Below are 6,278 nucleotides of genomic sequence, written 5' to 3'. Positions count from 1 at the left end.
TGGTAACCATTCTTATCTTGTTGTTTGGAGAAAACGTCATTGCTAACATCAGAATTTGAACAGATAGTCTGCATGAAAGTTCTGGGGAATTGTCTCAGCTTTCCAAAAAAATAAGAATGAGGTCATTTGGACTTCTCGAACTCGAGATATGGGCTGAACACTGAACAATGTCTGGGCTGCAGGACAGATTCTGACTTCTCTGTTGTTATTACAATTTGAACTTGAAAACGATCCTTTTGAATCTTGGACTCCTCATGAAAATTTTAGGCATATGTCTTAGATTTCTATCCATATAAACCATACCTAAATTCAAGTTCTACAGCTCCAGTTATGATCCAATAACTGAATGGTGTTCCAATTTGAATTCAACCAGCATCTCTTTTCTAAGCTTAGCCCTCTATTTGTCTTCTCAATTTCAGTGGTTAAACTCATCAATCAATCCTTTGATTTATGTGATAGGCCTGCATTTAAAATGAATATTTACCATAAATTAAAGGTATCTTATATTATCAGACTTGTTATTATAAAACATGCTCTAGTTAAGGAGTTATTGATAATTCAAGTGCAAAATGATGATATAAAACCTTGATAAAAATGCACTTTTAAGTACTAGTCACATACCCTAACCAGCTTATTACTAGTCCCTAGTAATCAAAGCATTAAAACAATTTGCGACATTCAAAAGCAAGGCATTCATCATTCAACTTCCATTAATCTATCCAAATAAACAAACTCTCATTAAATTTATATATCTGCTTCATACTGTTGAAATAAGATATTAATAAACCTTCTTTTTATGTGCTCAATATATGAAAACATAGATGATGGGGCTTTTATTGGAAGAAAACAATATTCTGTTCTAATATTTTTTTTAAGGTTAACTTCCTTGGGTTGTGATTATTATCTTTTTTTTTAATATATATACATATAACTTAAAAAACAATGCATCTTTAACCCATGTAACGAGCTTTCAGCTAATGACTCCCAAACTAGTTGGTCTTAGGGCATTAGGTGTTGAGACACCTCTACGAGCTTAGTAACTCGGGTTGCAGATAGTGCAATGTTTGATTCCCTTAAGCTTTTCTCTTTAACCCATGTAACAAGCACTGAGCCAATAGCTCCCAAGTCAGTTAACTTTAGGGTATTAGGTGTTAAAACACCCCTTCAGGCTTAATTGCTTAGGTTAGGGAGGCTACAAAACCAAATTTATCTATATTTTTATTATCATCAATATTATCAATTTGTTTTTTTTTTTTTGCAAATTATATACAATCCATTTCCCTTAGTCGTTACCTTTGACAAAAGAACAGAAATAATGTAATAATCCAATGTACAACCCACAATCATATGTTAAAGTGTGTGTGTGTGAAAAATGAAGGTTTAAGAATACTTGTTAAATGAGTATATGAGCAGAATCAAGTGATAATATTTCAAGAGTTTGTAAACCTGAATATTTCAAGAAGTATTCTGATAGACCTTGATAAGAATATTTACTAAGATGCGTCTCAAGAGTCAATAAAATTCCTCTTTACTCTGTCATTCTAATTACAGTTTTGTCAAATGATTTTAATAATAGCAAAAATAGTTACTAAGTTAGTTTTTTTTTTAATGTCAACTACTACCCTCCCACCAACCAAAACGAGACATTATCCTCAATTCCTAAGGTAGAAAGATAGAGTATAGAAGACATCACGTGAAACAGCGAACACTGATAAACCTGAAACACACTTAAACAAATATAAGAAAAAACAAAACATAAATATTATGCTATTAGTAAAACCAAAAGACACAATTTCTTTCAAACTAAGGCTTAAATTGTAGTTGTGATTGTGGCTCACATATTCCCTTGGTTTTACATCCAAGAACGGCTTAAACGTCCTCTATGGGTCGGGGATAGGCTTCCCATCCAGTTTTCTTAAAAACTGATAAACAAGGTCTTCTTTTAGTCAGATTCCCAAGACTATGATGAGCATGTCCTTTATGAAAATGGAGCTACAAATCATGAATTGCATGATGGACATCTCCACCAGGATACGTCTCAAGAGTCGATAAAAGATTATCTAAAAACTCTCTATGCTTTGAAATAAATCCTACCTTTTGACAATTTTCATAGGTTTTGCAGAATGCATGTGTCCTTGAACATGGTGGGCTAATAAAATCCACTTTGTATGATTTTTACAGCTGTTTTTTTACGAGAAATGACCCCCACATGCCTCAGAATGATAAAATTTAATGACACTACTTAACCCATTGTCGGGAATGTTTCTTTGAAATATTTGATCAGGACAATATTTGAATAGGTAAGGGTTATCCCAATAAAAGTTTTTCACTTTGCTAAAAAAATTTATTTTGTCTTTGGTATTTCAATGAGTTGGCAAAAATTCTTCCTGTTGTGATCAGGACAAATGATCTGCGACAATATTTTTGGTGCCTTTCTTGTCCTTAATTTCTTCATGTTTGAAAGTTTCAAAGATTTTAGAATCATGATTGACTTCTCTTTATTTGGTCATGACATGAGGAAATGGAAGTACTGGTAGGGAATTAGTCTTTTCTTTGCAATGTTCAGGTTTAATCCATTCCTTACCCTCAGAGATTGACTCATCATCTTTCTCACAAGGTTCAAGAATTGGTTTTTCAATAACCTTACCACTGTGGAGAATAATGACTACTTGGACTTGATCCATATGTTGGCTTCCGGAGCTGCTTGCACTTGAATTGAATTGTCCTTTGGGATTTTGCTGTGGTTTAGATGGAAACTTACCTTTCTCCTGAAAACTGAGAGTAGATGTGAATTTTACAAGAGTATATCTTTAAAATCTATTATGCTTTGAGCAAGTTGAGTGTTGATTGTCTCTTGCTTTTCAATGAATGCATACAAAGTTTCCTCAAGATTTATTCTAGGAGAGGGAACATAAGGAGATGCATATCCATGAGAATTTTAAAAATTATGGTGTGCTTGAAATGATGGTTGTGAAGTTTGTGCATTACCACTCTTCCAACTAAAATTTGAGTGATTTTCCAACCAGGGTAAAAAAACTATCTAATATCGGGAATACATCTTACGTATAAGTTTGTAATCCCAGATACTAAACAAAAACAAAATAGTTTTTTTTTGTATTTTTGAAATACAGGCCTAGTTCTCACGATTTTAATAAACTGGTTATTAAAGCTCAAAATGCATGCTAATACATACTTTTTATTTTATTTTTTTGTATGAAAATACGATACGAATTTTTGAGAGACTTTGTCGTATGCATGAAAACAAAACATTTTTTTTGTTTTACCTATATTTGTTTTGCAACATTTCAGAGAAAACCGAGTATTTTAATACCAGATTTGTATCTTTATAGTATAAAAATAAAAATCAATATTAAGCAAAAATGGTAGAAAAATCTGTGAGAAAATCACAAATTTTTTGAAATGATTTTTGGAATTTTTTGTTGTTTTTTTATTTAATATATAATAAAATATTATTATAATTATAAATATATAATAAAATTATATTGAGATGGGCCCGACCTAGTTATATGGGTTGAACCCATCCTAGTTCGGCCAATGTCTGCCCAACAGACTCTATTCTAAGGGGACTAGGCCAGACCCGACCCAAACAGTGTGGTCTGGGTCGGCCCCAGTCCAACGCAGGAATAGTAGAGAGATCATTCTTCACTGTTCACATGCAAAATAGTGGAGGAGAGAACGATCAAGAAGAAGAGGGGGAAGAAGAGAGGGGGAAGAAGAGAAGGGGAAGATAACCTGGGGTGTGGGAGCATTGCTGCTAGGGGTGATCATTTTCGATTCGGTTCGGTTTTTATAAAAAAAAGTAACCAAAATCGGTTCAAACCGATCGGTTTCGGTTCGGTTCGGTTATTTTGGGGAAAAAACCGGTTCAAACCAGTTTGGCTCGGTTTTTCCCGGCTCGGCTCAGTTTTTTTCTAGTTTGGTTTGGTTTTTTTTTTTTGTTTGGGTTCGGTTCGGTTTTTCGATTCCAGGCTTATAAAACCAAACCGAACCGATCGGTTTTTTTAAAAATCTAATTGGTTTAATCGATTTTTTTTCACGATTCTGTTTTTTCAGTTATTGTTTTTCGATTTTTCAGTTTTTTTGCTCACCCTTAATCGTTTCCGTTACTGATGGTAACGGTAGCTCGTGGTGGTGTTGTTGTGGTGGCGACTAGGGGAGTTGCTTCGTTGGCCTGTGGTTCTTCCTCTTTTTTCTTTTCTGTTTTCTCTCTGTTTTCTCTTCTTTATCTTATGTTCCTTCCCTTTCTTTCTTTTTTCCTTTCTCTATTTCCCCTTGTTTTCTTTCTATTGTTTTTTTTTTTGCTCTCTGTTCTTTCTTTCTTTCTTTTTTTCTTCCTTCTCACCTCCTAGTGAGGGGGATATTTATAAGGGGCAGGGGGGGAGACCTACCCTACCCTGTCCAGTCACACCGAAGGGTAAGGCGGCTTAGGCGGCCACTGTGCAACCGCCCGTAGGGCTTGTTCCCTCTGCCCCTTTCATCATGATGGTAGGCCATGAGGGGGTGTGGGTAGTGTCGGTGTTTTTGGGCAAGTGGGAGGGAGAGACACTGCAAAAGAGGCGAAGAAAAAACTTATTTCCCTGTCTGCAGTGCGTCCAGATGAAGAAGAAGATGCACAATGCCATCAAAACGACATTGTTTTCAGCTTTGTTTTTTTTTTTTTTGTTGAATAACAGTGAATGAAATGGTGTTGTTTGGTACAAAACACTCCATTGTATTTAAATTAAAATGGCGCCTAAAAAGTCTTTGTTTCCAAATCAGTCCTCAATTGAAATTTTGAATTTAAGAATCAATTTAATTGCATCCATACCAAATTCAAATGTTATCCCTAAAGTTGGCTTCCTTTTTCACTTTGATCCTTGGTTTTGAATTTGTGCGTTTTAACCCTCAATTGATCAACAAACTTCAAATTTCTTTAATTTGGCCCCTGATTTGGTCAATTTCAGCCCCTATATTCGCGTGTCTTTTCCAATTTGGTCCTTGGTTTTGAATTTCTTTAATCAAGTTTCTAATTGCTCAGCAATCTTTAATATTTATGCAATTAAGCCCCTGATTTGACCAAATTAACTCTTAAAAATTGTAATTCGACCCATAAACTTTAATTTCTTCCAATTAAAATCCAAATTGACTTAAAAAAATCAAATTTTGTTTCAATTAAACCCTCCATAAATTCAATTAGACCTTCAACAGAATCTAATTGGGTCTTTAAACATTCAATTTTGAATTTCTCTTCCTTAAATTGAATTTTATTTGCCAATAGGGCCTTCTTCACCAGTCGAAAATATATTGTCAATTTTTAATTTTTGTATTTTTGAACCTCCTCAACCAATCTTTAGCTATTTTTTAGGCGACCTAGTGTCCCCTTCTCACTGATATATATTTTTTAGTTTTTTTCTAATATTTGTTTTATTTTTTTTATTTTCTCCTTCTTTTTATGTGGGGACCTCCAAAAATAGGTAACAGCACAAGCTTTACAAGAGGCCCATGAGGGAATATGTGTTGCTCATACTAATGGGCATACAATGGCTAGCCAGATGCAGCGATTTGGATACTTTTGGCTGACTATAGAAAGGGATTGTGTTGAATATGTCAGGAAATATCACAAGTGTCAGATATACATGGATAAGACAAATACACCTCTAGCTCCTTTAAATATGTGGGGATTGGATGTTATAGGACCAATCAATCAAAAGACCAACAATGGACATAGATTTATCTTGGTGCCTATTAACTACTTTACTAAATGGGTAGAAGTCAGCTCTTACTCACATGTGACATAGAATGTGGTCAAGAGGTTCATCGAGAAGGATTTGATTTGTCACTATAACTTACTAGCAAAATTGATAACTAACAATGCTCAGAATTTCAATGAGAAGTTGATTGTTGAACTCTTCACCAAATGAAAGATTAAGAATTTTAATTATTTTCCTTACAGACCCAAGATGAATGATGTTGTTAAGGTAACCAAAAAAAATCTCATGATCAGAAAATGGTAGTCACCTATAAAGATTGGCACAAGATACTTCCATATGTATCGCACCACAGTCAAAACTTCTACGGGTGCAACCCCTTTCTCTTTAGTATATGGGAGGGAGGCGGCGATGGCTTTAGAAGTATAGATCTCATCATTAAGGGTTCTGATGGATGCAAAACTGGAAGAATCAGAATGGGCGAATTTGAGATTTGAGAACTTGAATTTGATCAATAAGAAGAGACTTCTAGCAGTCTATCACCACTAGTTATACCAGAGCAAAATGGTT

Source organism: Populus trichocarpa, chromosome 8 (genome assembly GCF_000002775.5).
Source record: "Populus trichocarpa isolate Nisqually-1 chromosome 8, P.trichocarpa_v4.1, whole genome shotgun sequence".
NCBI classification, from domain to species: Eukaryota; Viridiplantae; Streptophyta; class Magnoliopsida; order Malpighiales; family Salicaceae; genus Populus; species Populus trichocarpa.
This window is presented reverse-complemented; position numbering follows the sequence as displayed.